Below are 16,630 nucleotides of genomic sequence, written 5' to 3'. Positions count from 1 at the left end.
TCTAGGGTAAGAGAGGTGGCCAGCATCCCCTCCGGCCCACGGCCCAAGGACCTGGCTACAGAGTTAAGTCCTGTGCTGCCCCTCTGCCAGTGCAACGCAGAGCACGAGGCGAGCCGCTGTGGTGAGGGAGCTGCCTGCCTGCGGTGGAATCGTACTGGGGGGCGTTCCAGAGCCCGGGGGAAGATGGGGCTGGAGAAGTTCCGCATTCTACCCTGGAGCAGCCAGGAAACCAGGCAGGAGGGGTGAGGGATGGCGGGATAGACTGCGGGATGGGGGGGATAGACTCCAGGGGAACTGGGCAAGCCACGCGGTAAACAGAGAGCGAGCGAGCAAATGAGAGAGAGCGAGAGAACAAGAGCAGAGTGAGAGAGAGCGAGCTAGGACAGTAGATTTCCGACAAGAACAAAAAAAGCCAGATGTGATTATTTTGCCTTTATTTGTAACTGGGCATCATAGCCTTCCTTCCCAGTCGTAGCTAAAAGAGAGGCAATGGCCAGGCGGGGTGGACTACACCGGAGCCCTGAATCTCATCCAGGAAGTGCTGGACATTTGTACCTGGGACTTCTGTGTGGAGTGACACCTCTAACTGGTGGAATCCACAGGTCAATTACATCTATATGAAGGCCACCTGGGAGGGAAGGAGGGGAGGGAGGGACAACCGACTCCCAACAGGCAGCTTTTGTAGCACAGAGGGGAAAAGAGAAAAGCCCCACACCGTCCTTCTGCAGCCGTCATGAGGAGGGTCCCCCTTCCCATCCAGGGAAAACCAGGATCTAAGCTGATGAGCCCAGGAGGGTCCTCACTGGCTTTGCGGGTGCAGCCAGCAGTGCTCCCCTATCATACATGCAGCTTTTGGGGACTGCGGCGTCCTTTGTGACAACCTAGGACCTGCAGGTTCCTGCTGTATGCTCACCGCAGGTTCCCAGGCCACATCGTGAGGGTGACCACACAGGGGAGTCCCCAGAACCGGGAGCTCAAATGGTGATGGACAGCAGCAGGGCCTGCCGGTGCTGGGCCACCCGCAGATGTTAAAGCTTTTCAATTGTTTGCCAAAATGTAAAAGCAAGGACGTTTTGCATTAAACAAAAAATTCCAGTTTTCTCCTCTCTGAACCTGCTACATGATCGTGAATGACAGGCTCTGTGCCTGGCACTTTGGCAGGAAACCGAGAAGAGCTGGCGTCTTGTTTTCAGGTGCAGGGCAGAGGCCCAGCCGTGCCGCCTGCCCCCACCCCAATGCCAGGCAATGGTGCAGGCAGGTGTGCCCTGGGCCTCCAGGGAGGTCCTGGGCCCTTCCTCCCACCCCATGGCTGCCGCCCAGGTGCCTTTTGTAGAAAACATTACAGTGATGACCTTCTAAATCCTCCTGCCCACAATTCCAGAGCTGTTCTCGAGACAATGAATATCGAGGCCCACATTCAATCTGTGTTTTGAGAGGCACAATAAATCTATTGCTCTCAATTCAGCTGCATTGCCAAGGGTCATGTCCATGTACTTATTACCAGCAAACCTCAGCCCCAGTGCGTATTTGCCTATGGCCCTTTGACAAGCCAGTGATGAGACAGGGCAGAGACCCCTTTTAGGGGCCTGCTAGGCCCCGCAACATGGAAATAAAGGAAAATCTTGAGTGCCTTCAAGGGAAATTCCAGGCACTCAGCGAGCCCTGAGAAGTAAACGAGCAACATGATAAAAGCGAGAAGGGAACAGTAGCCTAAAACAAGAGCCCCCCAAGGAAGTTAGAACCACAAGATGTTCGTTCCCTATGGAAACCCAAGATAACATCTTGATCTACATCCCTGAACTGTTTTTCAGAAACCTGGACCCCCACCAGACGGAAAATGCCAACCACTGTCACATAGACATCGGGGGTGGGGGGGGGGGTGGTGGTGCGGACTGAGGCCTGAACCCTGACCACCGCTTTTTGTTCCAAAATTCTTCCTGAGGGGCCTGAAGAAAGTCATACCCAGCAGCCAGACCTTAGCATTCCTTTCTGATGACCTCAAGCTTTTAGACAAATCCTTAACCAACTGCAAATCAGAGAATCGCTGGATCCACCCATGACCTGTCAGCCCTCACTTCAAGATGTCCTTTTTAAGCCACATATTGATTTATGATTTTGCCTGTAGCTTCTGCCTTCCTGAGACGTGCCCCTGCCTTTAAAAACTCTTGCTTGTAAGCCAGCCAGGAGGTCAGGTCTCCAGTGGGCGTTGCCCATTCTCTCTGCTTGGTGCCCTGCAAATAAATGCCCTCCTTTCTCCCACTGTGAAACTTCGGTGTGGACACTTGGCTCTATTGTGCTGGGCAAGTGGACCCCAGATGGGTTCAGTAACAGTGACAGGGAGCAAGGGAAGAGGCTGTGGGGCTCGGAGGCCAGGCCCGTGGTGCCTGGGACAGGTGTCCAGTGAGTGGGTGGCCAGAGGGGCCTCCACTCTAGGGAAGGGGTGGCCGCTTCTCACCTGCAGCTGGTTACAGCTTCCTTGGGACACAGGTTGTGGTTGTCAGATGCTTTTTAAAATTGTGTTTCAGAGAAAAGAAAACTGGTCAATTTTCAGAGGTGAGACTGCTTAGAGGGAAGGTGGCATGGGTTAAAGCCCCAGAGAGCAATGTTGTTGCTAGAACACCAGGGAGCACAGAATTCTGGGCCCGGCTTCCTCCTTCACAGTCGTGCACCATGGCGGCCTGGTGCCTTCTGTGCCTTGGTTTCCATCTGCAGCCTGGAGAGGATGGCAAAGATGTGGCCTGTGGGGTTGCTGTGAGGTTGGCATGAGATGAGCACAGAAGTTCTCAGACGCCCCAGGCCCTTTGTTAACATTGTGTAAAGTCAACAGAGGGTCCGTTCCAGAAGGAAGTTAGCCGCCGCAGTCGTGCTGGCCAACTTGCAGAGACCGTGGATGTTCCCTTTCCACCCTGCGCCCAGCAGCCTTGTGGCATCACAGCCCGTGGGCCTGAGCAATAGCAACAGGAAGTCCCTGGGGCAGGGAGGGCCAGACCCTGGGACCTCCTGCAGGAGGACAGGGCTCCAGGCCAGATGGAAGGGGCCAGTGGCAGCTGCTGGCTGTGTGTGCCTGGAAAGGGAGGAATGGACAGCCTACCTGTAGGACAAAATCCCACAAGGTCTCCAGGGAGGCATTGCTCATTGACAGCACGGCCTCCTTCATACACTTTGCAGTTAGAGGGCACATGTGCTTTGAAAATGGAAAAAAACAAAACTCTACGGGGGCTCTGATCCTACTGTTAACAATCAGATTTTGATGGACTGAATTTGTAATTGGCCCAAACAAACAAAAAAACACAAACTGAACAAGCTCAATCACAAATCCATCCATGTCCCTGTGAAGACTGAGAGGTCGGTCCTCTTTCAGGAATTTTCACTTCCTGTGCTCACAGCCACGAGCTTCCTCGAAGAGCCAGGAATGGACGTGCTCCTGGGATGTGCGTGCTTGTCGTCAGCGGCGGCCCCCCAAGGGCCACCTGCTGTAGGTCCCCAGGCACCACTGAGAAACCAGACGGTGAGTCCTGGAAACTCTGCCCTGGCATGTCAGTGACTCTTTGGGTGCCAGTGTTGGAACAATTCTAAGTGACTACTTATGAAATGATGTTTCCCCTCGCCCCATTCATCTCCCTCCCATGACCTACTTTTGGTCTTTTATAAGCTGGCACTTGTAGAACTAGGTCATGATGTGAGTGGGGCTTTGGCGACAGATGTTTTAATAGACTCAGCCATTTAACCTCCCTTTCTTCTAGGCCTTGGACCAGATGAAGCTTATTATGAAGTGGAAATGGGCGACCTGGAAGAGGTATGGTTGATTGAAATGATCGGGTCTCACTGTTTTCCATGCGGGACAATCCCCTTCCCGGGCCTGGCTATAAGAACTCTCGAGGTCTTTTCTTTGAGGGCCACACTCACATACACACTCCAATCACTGCCGTGGTTAACCCTTGAGAGATGATGACCTGGTGAGACGACTGCCCACACAGCCTTGATTAGAGAGCGTTCAGGATCCATGGACCAAACCACCGGGCAGCCCAGGAACCCAGCTGCAGGACAGGAGCCTCACCCTGGTTTACTACTCAGCATCCTTAAGAGCCAGCAAGCTCAACCACATCCCAGTAAACACACGGGCTTGATTACAGTCCTTGCAGGCGAGGAAACAAGAATAAATCAATGCGGATGGAGGGTGTTCTCGGCCTACTGTGAAATCTCAGGATCCCAGCAGGCGAGCTTCACAGTTCTCAGGGGCAGATAGAGGGGATTCTTTCTCTGTAGGGATCTTATCAGGAATGTAAGAATTTTCCAGATATTTATTCTACAGTATACCCATGAAAAAAAATGGTTTCACAATTTAGTGTATCAGTGCCCTCAGAGCAGGAAATCAATGCTGAGGACCAAGATATGGGAAGGCACCCAGGATGCCTTAATCTTAGGCAAAGTGATTAGCTCTGTTTCTGATTAAGAGGCTCCAAGCTCTCTTGAACGTCTGCCAGACACTCGCCAAACATGAATATCTTCTCTCTCATCTTTCTTTCTCCATCTAGAAAACGGCCACAAAGTCGCTTAATGCATACACATATTTTATGATTCACGAGCATATTTGTAAAATGCTATAAGTAGACTTAAGTGAGTGTTGGGAAGTACCCGCTGCTGGTCAAAGCAGAGAGAAGCTTCTTTGAGGATCTTTTTCTTAGTAGCTGCAGAGAGGGCATCTCTGAGTCTACCGTTTAGCCTCAGCAGTTTGCTTTAGGGGAAGGATTTTTTTAAAATGAATTCTGCATTATGGTGAAACACACAAGAGTTTGTGTGGCAGTGGGTGCAGAGCAGGGTCTTCCTGGCACAAGCCGTGGAGTTAGAGGGGCTGGAGGGGATGCAGAAAACGTAAGACGACTTCCAGGCCACTGGCCCCCAAATGTGGATTTCTGGTGGTGTGAAGTGGGGCTGACACTCCCCAGGTGATTCTGACGCGCACACATTCCAAAAGGCAAGGCCTGCTACTCCATGGATAACACGGTCCCGCCCTGCTGGTATATTCTACCTCATTCACTCATGATGTAGTTTGGATATTTGCCCCCAGCAAATCTCATGTTAAATGGAATCCCCAGTGTTGGAGGTGGGGCCTGTGGGGAGGTGTCTGGATCTGTCATGAATGGCATGGGCCATCCCCCTTGGTGATGATTAGGCTCTTGCTCTGAGTTCACAGGGAATCTGGTTATTAAAAAGTGTGAGACACCCGCCCCCAACTTTCTCTCTCTCTCTCACTCCTGCTTTCATTTTGTGACATATGTCTGTCCCCACCCTCTCACCTTCCCCCACCATTGTCAGCTTCCTGAGGCCACCCTAGAAGCTGAGCAGATGCTGGCACCAGGCATCCTGCAAAGTCTGCAGAACCGTGAGCCAATTAAACCTCTTTCTTTTATAAATTACCCAGTCTCAGGTATTTCTTTATAGCAATGCAAGAACAGCCTAATACAATTTTCAACCTGCCTCCTCTATATAATGGAGGGCACACCTTCCCGCCTCATAATCCCCCAAGCAACGTAATTCCCCAGCAATGCAATCCCCCAAGTAATCCCACTATGGGTCCTCAGCCACCAAGCAGTAATGGGAGCTACCTAGTCCTGAGGTCGGTCATCACCCCCGACACCCGTGGGCCATTCCTGGGGCAGTAGACAGTGGTCGCATTTTATGTGGAACAAATCTCTCTTCTTTATAGGATGCCATCAGCCCAGCAGGCATGTGGGCATTCCGATAGTAAACGTATCCTTCTAGCTCTTTGACAGAGGCTAAGGCAGGGGCTGGCCAACTCCAGCTTCCACACAAACTCCCATGCACCAGACATCTCCAGAGTCGGGCCTCATGCCTTACATCACTATCCTCCTGGGCAAATAGAAACTCCCCTGAATGCACATTCCTGGCCCCCCCAAAACACAAAGCACACACCAAGTAACATTCTCATGAGTGTCCTTTCCTGAGCTCCACGAGCGGGAGTGCTGAGCGCATAGATGCTGGCATATTGCAAATCACTAAATTTCCGGGTTGAAGCTCTTTCTGATCAGATTTTCAAACAACTTTAAATGAATAACACTCCACTGGAAAACACTCACAGAGTTATATAGACTTTCAATAGAACATTTCAAATGCTGAATATAGATGCAGCTGATATTTACAGCCATCTCCAAATGACATGAACCAGCCATTAGCTAACTTTACAATTGATTTTAATGAGAACCTTCGCCATATGGAAAAATCCCCCCACCCCTTTTCTCTCTTTCCCTTTTTTACCCCTAAAATATGAGGCTCTGCTCCATTACATCCTGAGATGCCAGCTGCATAGAGAGCTTGCAGCCACCAGCATCTGCCAGTGGAAATCCACTGTTTTCCTGAGACTTCGGTGGGGCAAGTGACCTCTGGACTGTCATATTGGACACCCAGACCCTGTCCGCTGACTGGTGCAGCCTCAGCCAAATCTTGCAAATTCAGCCTGTTCTTCCCCTTCCGTGGACTCTGCCACTCCTGTCCCTGACTTCCCCCGCCTGCCTGGCTTAGCCTTCAGCCCTGGAGTTTTGGCCGGCTGTGTATGCACCTCTGGCCTTGGCATGACGGTCCTGTCCCCCACCCTGGTACCCTCCTCTTGCCATGCTGCTGGGTGGCTGGGAAGAACCCTCCCTTCCGCTCAACATTCACATGCTCGGCTTCCCTTAGGGCCCATCTCGAATGCCTCCTCCTCCTCCTCCAGGAAGCCTGGCTTGATACCCTTGACAAAGCAAGTGGCACTGATGCCTGTCTCACAGCTCACAGTCACCCACCTCCTGGAGTCACCAAATCACGGTTGCCCTTGTCCAGATCTCACTTCTCCCGTGTTAATGTTCCCTGGGGCAGGATGAGTCCCTCCGTGGGCGGGTCCCTCTGAGGGCAGGAGGCATAGTTTAGGCACTGGCTGACGGTGGGGCTCTGAGAGCTGGGGATTCTGCTTAGACCCTGACAAGGTGATTTCATTCATGCCCCAAGTCCTCTGCCATCTCAGAGGACCCACCATAGACAGGCAGCTGGCTCTCCTGCTGCAGGATGCCACGGCCTTTGTGCCTGGGTCCACCCTACCATCTGCAAGGGTGTAGGGTTTGCTGCTCCAACCAGGCACAGTGAACCCCACACCTCCTCCAAAGACCGGCTTAGAACCCAGGCAGGTCCAGGTCCATGCTGCAAGCATGTGCCATGATGGCACTGGGCGAGGCCTGGAAGAGAAGCTGCTCCTGCCCTGAGGATGCTAACACAGCAGCTGGTGCTGTGGAGGCAGAGTGGGGAGGGGATGGAACCCAGCTTCCTGATTCCTAAGCCGCTTGCCAACCCAGCCCAAGCCCTCCTTGCCCTCTGGGCTCCAAGAGGGAAGTTAGCATCATTTTTGTCCAGCCCTATCTGCCAGTAGAGCTTTCTGTGCTGCTCAAGAGCAGCTGAAGAAACTGCTCAAATCCCTGTGGCCACCCAGGCTGAGCCAGGCATTCCAGGTGGGGCAGCGCCTGGGCTTCACTGCCTGTCCTGAGGCCAGCCCTGCCTTCAGCACTGCTGCTTAGAAGCCACTTGGATGCCCCCTCCTGCCACCAGGTCCTCCTGAACACATGCCCCTGTCTTGGTTCTCTATTACAAACCCTGCCACAGCCTGGTCTGTCACCCATCACAGTGGGCTCCGCCACTGTCCACCTGCTCTGCTCAGGAGGGGGCCTTCCCAACCCAAGTGACCCAGCCACAGTCACCAGCTTCTCATTAGCGAGCTGAGGGCCGACCGCAACAGTCTTCAGCCAGCCAATGGGTTGGGGCTGGGGGCACCCGTGTGGCTGAAAGTGTGCACGGGCACGAGAAGTGGCCCCGGTCACTGAGGACTGGCTTCTCACCCGGTGGGGACCTCTCCAGGCTCCTGTCCCCCACTGTGAGCATTAAGACCCAACTCAATGGGGGACACATGTACTGCCTGGGACCTTCTGTGTTTTGCTACATAGAATCATTTGCATATTTACTTCCACTCTTAGGAGGAGGCAATGTCTCTGAAGCGGCATTTATTTACACACTGATTGACCAAACACATTTTTAGGGACACAGGAAGGATGCTTATGTTTGTACAACATGAAGGGAAAATGCACGCAGCAAACCTGAATGCCCAGCGTGGTCTCACTCTGCACGACAGTGTGCACACAGACAGCAGGATACAACCCCATCCTGACAGCGACGTCTTCCCGGCGGTGGGGTCACGGGCGCTTTAAATTATCTTGTTTATACATTTTAAAGCGAGCCTTTTATTTTAGAATAGTTTTAGATTTACAGAAAAGTTGCAAAGATAACACAGAGCGATCCTGCCCTGTTTCCCCTGCTGTTCACATCTTACCTTAGTATGGAACGTTTGTTAGAATAAGTGCCAATATGTTGTTATTAATGAAGTCCAGCGTTCATTCAGATGGCCTCAGTTTTTCCCCAATGCCTCTTTCCCGTCCCAGGATCCCACATGACATGGAGTCATCGTGTGTCCTTAAACACCTCTTGGCTGTGATGGTTGCTCAGATTTTCCTCACTTTTGGTGACCTTGATGGTTTGAGGAGTATGGGTCAGGTATTTTGTAGAAGGTACCCTTTTTTTTTCCTAGAAAAATCATCTGTTTTTCTTAGAGTGAAACCTGGTGCCTGAGACACAGTGAACCCCACCTGTACTGTGGGTTTTACTTAAAATTTCCTCCTGCAAAGTACAGCAAACTTCTCAGAAGAGCAGCCCGGTCATGCGCCGCTGGCCAGCGATCTCCCGTGCTCCCGGAAAACCCTCCATCTCCATTTGGATTCCTGGCTTCCAATAAGAACTAAAAATAAACCAAATCTACTTACAAAGTAGCTGTTGAGTGAGCTAATTTAACACCACGTTATCTGAAGACGGTTATTATAATCAAGATGGCTGCGCCTTGTTCTACCATCTCCTAATTAGATGTGGTACCAAAAGCTATTCTAGCTTTTAGAAAAACTACCTTTGGGGAAGATGTATATATTTATAGATGTCTGTTGTGTATATGTGTATTTGTATTTATTTTTAGTTGTTGCATCTGACTCAAGAAACTACATTCTGCTAAACAATCTCACACATGTTGCAAACTCATTTAGGAAAACAAAACACTCAAAAGTCTCAAAACGGGGCATATTTCACTGAAGCTGCACTGTTGGAAATCCACCATGGTTACGAGCCACTGATTCGAGTAATTTTAATTCTTCCAGCAGCCTGGGGCGTCCACAGCCTCACGTCTGAATAGGTGGACCTTGCTGTTTCCTTGCTCAAATCTGAGTATTCCGAAAATCTCCCGACCCACAGGGTCCATGGTTCCTTTCGCAAATGTTTAAACCCTACCCAGCACCACCCTGCAGCCTCCCCTTTCTCCCAGCAGTTCCCATCCAGAGCGAGTTAGACAGAGCAGGTCCCTCGAGACCCCCAAAAAGCCTCTCTTGAGTTGCTCTCATAACGTGCAGGTCGACCCTACGCTAGAGTTGGCTCAGCCTTTTTCTCCCCTGGCTCCTGCAGGCCGACTCATCTCTATAAGTAAATACAGCAACATGATCTGCACCTAGTAGGTACCATGTAAATATCCACTGAATTAATTCTTTGATACAATTAATTCTCTGATACAATTCTGCCCAATAGGCAAAGCTGCCAAAATGGAAGCTTAATCCTTAAGGGAAAAAGAAAATAATAATAATGTGGATACGATGTAATGTATTCAGTAGCGTATTCTTCAAATTTCTTTTACCAAATAGATCCCAGAAAGCCAGCTACAATTGAGAACCAGGTCACCAATGGTAGGAAATGTGAACTGAAGAATTATGCAACCAAACTGTTTAAACATTTATATTGCATTTGTAATGTTTCGAGTTTAAGGCTGAGCTATTACTGTAACTGGATTTTAATGAGGACAGAGAATTGTCTAGAGTTTTGTTTTTTTGCATGCACCGCATATGCAAAGAAGATGCACGAGCGTCTTTACTCTCCACCGAATGCATACGTTTCCTAACTTGTCATTTTGAGAGAGATTCATTTCTGTCATAGTGCATCTCACACACTGTTTACTCCCCTCTATGTAAATATTTAACGCAAATAATAAAGTCACTTTGGTTTTGTTGTTCTCCACATTCAGAATTCTTATGGGGAGCAAATGACTCTCAAATCCCATCCAGTGTGAACTGCATTTGTCTAATTCAGCCACCATGTTTTGGTACCATCACCAGACTTCGAACAGACCTGGCAGATTCCTGCATGTCTGAGTTCCTTTCTCAACACATCAATAGAGATTTTCCACTTTTATTAATTGGGAAGAATGGAAACACTGCGTGGACCTTCGTATACTGTGGGGCAACCAATAAGCCCACTCATCTTAACAGAAGCAGCGTGAGGACTGAATTTCCCTAAAAACACACGAGAACATTAGCGTCTTGGGAGTGACGACTCTCATGTGCCAATTCTTTTTTCCCGCCAACTTGCATTGAGCGGCTGTGGCTTGCCAGGCAGGATGCCAAGCACAGGGTCAATCATGGATTCTACAGGAAAGAATAAAAACGGCCATGACCATGTCCCTTGGCCCTGGCACAGGCCTTCCTAAGCAAGTGCTGAGTGGGGCACCAGCGTTAGGAAGGGTACTTTTTCCCTGGTCCACACTGACACTGGGGCCCCCTGCATAGTCCCAAAGCCGAGTGCCGCCTCCTGCATCTGCAGTGTTAATTTGTCTCCTTAAGATCACAGGCTGCAAAGACAAAAGAGAGAGTCGCCCTCAGAACCTTTCACTCCTGAACTTAACACTATGCTCCCGTTGATTGGATTCCAAAGTGGGCCGTCCTGAAGCTACGCCTAACTCCTAGAAACGCTCTGAAACATACTGAATCTGCGTTCAGAGGGTTCAGGGTTCCTTTCCACCCTCTAGACAGGCTGGTAGCAGAATGCCAGGCTGATGACGGTGCTGCTCTCTCCTGCTCTCGTCTTCATTTAACTCTTTTTAGCCACCACTTTGCTGTAAACGGTGAAACACCCCACAATGAACCAAATCCACCCGATGAGCCTCGCTTGCGTCACCCACCTCCCTTCCCAGACATGAGTGAAAGCAGATGCGGATTTTAAAATAATCTCCACCAGGAAAACAGCCTCCAGCCCTACATCTTAAGCAAAATGTTAAAGAGCAAACAATGAACACTGAGCTGTGTAAGGAAAGAGAAGCCCCCTCCCCCACATTTGCAGCGCTTTGAGTGGCCTGACTTTGCTGTTTCATCTTTTATTTTCCCCATTAAACCAGACACTTCTTCTAAATCAAGCCCTTGGAGAGGAAACGGTGAAGGTGATGAGGACGCGTGTACGGGCATGGAAGCGGAGCGTGTGCTTTCTGACCAACTCTGTGCCGAGATCGAGGGTAATGCCACCACGCACAGCCATCAGGAAAGAGTCCATGTAATTGTTCTTCTGGTACCAATTTAGGCCATTAGTCAGATTTGCATGTGGCAAAGACGCTGTCACTGCAACATCCAGATTGTGCCTGACATGCAGGTGGGGCTGGATGTTTAACGAGGGGCTGGGGCCTGGATCCTCTGCTCTGCTGAAAAGCAGCCACCACACGTGTCTGCTGTCAGGACAAAACGGATCCATCGCCTACGGTGGGATCTTGGGCAGTCACAACCTCTATGGGCTTCAAAAGCCACCCCCTGCCCCCCGTTGAGATTCCCTGAGTTAAAGGAAGAGAAGGCCCAGGATGTCACCACAAACACCCCACCTCTATCTAAGGTCATGTTTAAGGAGCCATCCCAAGCATCATTTTAGCTGTAGATGTGTCTCTGGAGACAGTGAGAAAAAAACCACAATCTGAACATCTGAGTATCTAATAGGCTTCCTTGAGAGAGGAACCTCCTGAATTTCAGGCTAAGCCAGCCTCAGCCATAGGAAGACATGGGCAGCCCAGAGGGCAGCAGAGGCTCGCACCCCAGTGTGTGGCCAGCCACGGAGCCAGCCCCGTTGGAACAGGCTCCAGTCTTCAGTACTACCTGCGGGATCTGAGGCACAGAGCTCTGAGATCCTGAAGGCCCTCCAAGAAAGTTGCAAATAGTGAGGTCCTTGTTCCCAAGACAGGCGTGCCTCGGTCCGACAACAGGACATGGGGAAGGCTGCTGTGGTCTAGGGATGGCGAGTGGGATGGGGGCGTTATCTCTGGCCCCTACAGAAAACCAGACCATAAGCAAAGGCCTCCTTGGCCGACCTGGCTCATGTTCTTCTCCCTGTTTGGGTGAGCCAAAGACGCAGAGTTCAGACAGCAAAAACACCTTCACGCCGTGGGGACAGATGCCAATACTCAGATGAAATACACAAGAAAATTGTGTCCACTGTACCCACAGGCTTGACATGTTAATAACATTCAATACAAATTGTTTAATAAACAGTAATTATGTAATTTATATCATTAGTTATTAATAATTTATTTAATGATAAATAAGAATTATCCCAACGCATAGAGAATGTAGCTCATTCTATGTTGGAGTCAATTACCCTAAAGCCAAATGTTATTCCCTGAATTCAAGGTTAAAGTATGACCTATATCCTTATGACATATGACCTCTAACATATGACCTACATCCTTCTATGAGACTTGAGGAGATTTAGGGTCAGTGATGACCCGACGCCAACATCCAGGACACACTTACTCTTCAGCATTCATGATCCCAAATACCACACTCATGCCGGACAAACATCTGGGTTGCTTTTTCAGAAGAAATTTTCTCTTCACTTTCAGTAATGCTGGCTGATTATCTTTACTTTTACGACCCCTTTTCCTATTTTCCCTTGTCCTTTTTTGAAAGCAAATCCTTCATATTTGCCATGTGGAGCAGCCGATTGAAGATCTAATGGATGCTTGCCTGGCTCACCTGTTGCTCCACCTGCAACTCTGAACGGACACATTTCCTGTGGGCCCAGGTTGAGCTTCTCTCCCCAGAGACCTCGCCCTGATCACGTATATCCCGTTTCTTAGAGCCAGTTGTTCCATCCACAAACACCCCAGGACATTTGCAGCCCAACCCCAGGCAAGGGGCCTCCTGCCCAGTCCTCATCAAGGTCTTGCTGGGAGGAGTACCCGGCACAGTATTTACAACGCGTCTATTTTTTTAGGTATTCTAGGTTCTCCCTGGGATTCCATCAAGCCAATAAAAGAATATTCATTTAGGCGTAATCATCTTTGGCCTGCAGAAATGCTCACGGTGAGCGACACTTCAGTGTGATCCCACTGTTTTAGTAAATAAATTGCCCCAACAACCACAAGGAACCCTCCACTGTGTCTTCTCCAGAAATGTTAAGAATGTGGTTTAATACATTATTTGATGTCTCCAATTCAGGAGCCCCAGTACAGAATAATTCTTATGCAATAAGCTAGTTCTGGTAAGAGTAATTTCTGCCAGTAACAAAAAAGAAAATAATGGCAGTTTCTCCTTCATGATGTTGGCGACTGTTTTGAGTGCTCTTATTTTCCTCTATCCTTTGGACGCCAGGAAGCTCACAGCTAAATATGAGTCTCACCAACACTGACAAATTGTGCAGTATCAGGGTTAGAGGGAAGATTTTTCACATATGACTCAGGAGCAAAGGGAACACTTCTTAACCACACAACCACAGACAATGTTGCATCTGTAACTCCTCTTTCAATGAGCTGGAAAAATACTCTCTAGCTATGTATTTTTAACATTTTAACCCAAAACACTTCTTGAACCAGTGGCTACACCAAGAGAACAACCTTTGCCTCATCAGAGGCCAGTCCCAGGACAACCCTGGGAAACAGAAAGCAAATTCCCAGAAAATGTTAAAGATTTAGAGATGGAAGCTTCCAAGCTACACTCAGGAAAAACGACAAACTAGACCACTAGGCTGCTAAGATGGGAAAAGCACCTTACAGCAGGAGCAGGTTTTGAAGTTCACATTGAAACTCAGTGTTCTATCTCATTTGGGCCTTGTAGATGCTGCATTGGAGCAGAGAGTCGTCATTTGCTATGATGGTTTCTCAGGTTAGATCGTCCATGTCAACTGCCTTTTTTATGGCTCACTGCTTAGCTATCTCATCCCACCCCCCTCCCCCACTCCACTTCTTCATTTGCACCAGTTTGACCAGGAAAGATCATGCAATGCCATCAGTCTTGGAAACTGTGACCCACAGCCCTCACGCGCCCACTAAAGGGCAACGGCCTGGGCTAACGTGCCCACTTGGTTCATCTTACTTTACACGGGGTCCTCACTCAGGCATTCCTCAGAGGAGCCGGGGGAGTGGAGAACATGTTCTCACAGGCGCAACAGGTATATACAAGGACACACGTGTCCAGCGTTAGCACCGGAATCACTTACCTAGAAAGGAGAGAACAGAAAAGTTTCATTAGTCGCGTCTGGTGGTCCGTCCCATAAGAGTGGCTCCCTAACGAATGGTGGAGGCAGTGGCGGGGGCGGTGCTCGTGAAGATAGCTAGTATTCCAGTACCCTCTTCTAGTTCACAGGGCATGGCATGCTTTCCGGAACACGCTGCTTCTGCGTGGCCTTTGAGTCTCACCACAGCTCTGTAAGGCAACTGGAGTCAGCGTCTCCGGGCCGCAGAGATGCCGGCCCAAAGGTTCGGAGATTCAGCAAGGATGAGGGGGCAGAGACGGCAGCAGCCGTCTCCTGAATCTCAGCCAGGCCTCGTTCCAGCTGCATCGCTCACCTAATAAATTCTTCCCACCTGGACTCTCCGTGGCCAAGTACGTAGCCAGGTAAACACCAATACTTTTCAGCATTTCCCAAGCAGGCCACACTCCATTTGTCTCAGTCACCCCAGGGCTCTCTCTTTCCACCCGTCTCTAACCGCTGTTCTGCACGGAAGCCAGAGGCAATAATGTATTAGCTGTATTATCGCAAGCTGCAGGCTTCAAGGAATGATTGCCATTTAAACTATGAAGCTCTAAACATCAGATAAGGAGACTGGAGATGGCGGATGGCAGCGCCACCTCCCCTAGCCTGAGTCTATTGTAGCTCAGAGCAGGAGCGGATGTGGCCTGTTTTGGGCTCTACAGAAACATGTTTCTGGTCTTAACCAGAGAAGACCTTGGAAATCATGAACCGTCTGTCGGAGAAGAAAGTTCTCTCCTCCCCATTTCACCAGAGCCATTCCCAAGGGCCTGCCTGCTGTGGACACAGGAATGACACGATGTCAAGGAGAGATATGCTTAGCACAATGCTGCAAAGGGAGCTGAGTGCTCCAGGAATTTGAAGAGTTTCCATTTCCTGCCTCCACATCAAGAGCAGCTGCGTGGGCCTGAGGGCATGCCTGCATTGGGGGCTGGATGTCCCAGTGCCAGTTCAACCTCAAGGCTCATTCTGGATGGGCTGTGAGGCTATAGGTCAAGTACTTGACACGCCAGTGATATGAAGGAAACAGGATTTATAAAGACTAAATATTAACATGTACAGAAAATGCCTCTGCCTAATGCTGCAGACACAGTTCCTCTTCCCATCAGTCACACAGCCCTACCTTCATGTGAATACCTTCTTATGACACGCAGGTGTCTGTGCCTCTCAGAGGTCTTTTCCTCTCTGCGTCCTGAGAGGAAAGAGCACACATTGCAGAATGCAGACATTCGCTTCCTTCTGTGTTTTCCCAGCACAACAAATACACCTGGTTACTCAAGTCTCTTTGCAGTGAGCTGCAGGGCCTGAGACAGGACCCAGAGTCGGCACAGGCAGCCACCCAGGTGGAAAGACACTGCGTTTTGTTTCTCTCCCTCTCCACGTCCGTGATGTGGAATTGTAATGAGCAACTACTGGGGACTCTGTTCCCAAACAAGCATCTTAATTCACACTGCAATTCCGAACGCGAGTGAGCAATGGCTTTATAATTGGTGATCATTGTGCACGTGGCTGCCTTGGTGCCTATCCTTTATCAGCACCGTGCATCCTCTGAAAAATTTAATTTCCATTTCCCAGTGCAGCCTATGATGATACTTCCATTATTTGACAAACACAACAGTAGTATGAACATGTTACGGACACACAGGACCATCCCGAGGCCAGGGGACGCCCTGCTCCATTCGGCTGGGCCTCCTCCTCCTGGCTGAGGATGCCACAGTGATTCCGACAGGGAAGTGACAGCCCTCACACCCAGGGCTGTTGTCATAGCAACAAGAGTCATCATAAAACTAATAATAATAGTTCTCATGGCCTAGCCCACGACTCAGGGACATGTAAGCTGCGCCCGTGCCTCCTGGGTGCTTTGCATAATGGTGCCACTGACCCTTCCGACCACCCCTGCCACAGACAGAATCGATGCCCACATCTGGAGGGGAGAAAACAAGGTTCCATGGTACAGGCTGGGGGAGTGCAGGAGCACTCAGAGGTATCCGGCTCAGGGTGCAGATGAATTCAGGGTCTCCTCATCGTCCCCAAAGCCTTGCTCATAAGCCCTGTTCCTGGTGTCTGCTCAGTACAGAGGTGAGGAGCTCAAGGTTGACACCCCCGTGTTCCTACCCTCGTGGGATGGCAGGTGGCACTGGCCTGCGTTTGTGGGCTGGGATCTGTCATGTGTCTGCAGGCTGAGGTCTAAATTCTGGCTTGGAGCCCTCCTCCCTGTGTGACCTCA

The 16,630-nt window shown here is 50.0% G+C and overlaps 1 protein-coding gene across 2 annotated transcripts in view; it reads right to left on the bottom strand.

The window, feature by feature from the left end:
• The window catches only part of CDH4 (cadherin 4), a 690,417-nt gene that overhangs the window by 420,693 nt on the left and 253,094 nt on the right, over nucleotides 1–16,630 (bottom strand). The window lies entirely within an intron of this gene.

The sequence above is a fragment of the Gorilla gorilla genome, chromosome 21, assembly GCF_029281585.2.
Source record: "Gorilla gorilla gorilla isolate KB3781 chromosome 21, NHGRI_mGorGor1-v2.1_pri, whole genome shotgun sequence".
Taxonomy (NCBI): domain Eukaryota; kingdom Metazoa; phylum Chordata; class Mammalia; order Primates; family Hominidae; genus Gorilla; species Gorilla gorilla.
The sequence above is the reverse complement of the archived record's forward strand: the minus strand, read 5'-3'. Positions and strand labels throughout refer to the sequence as shown.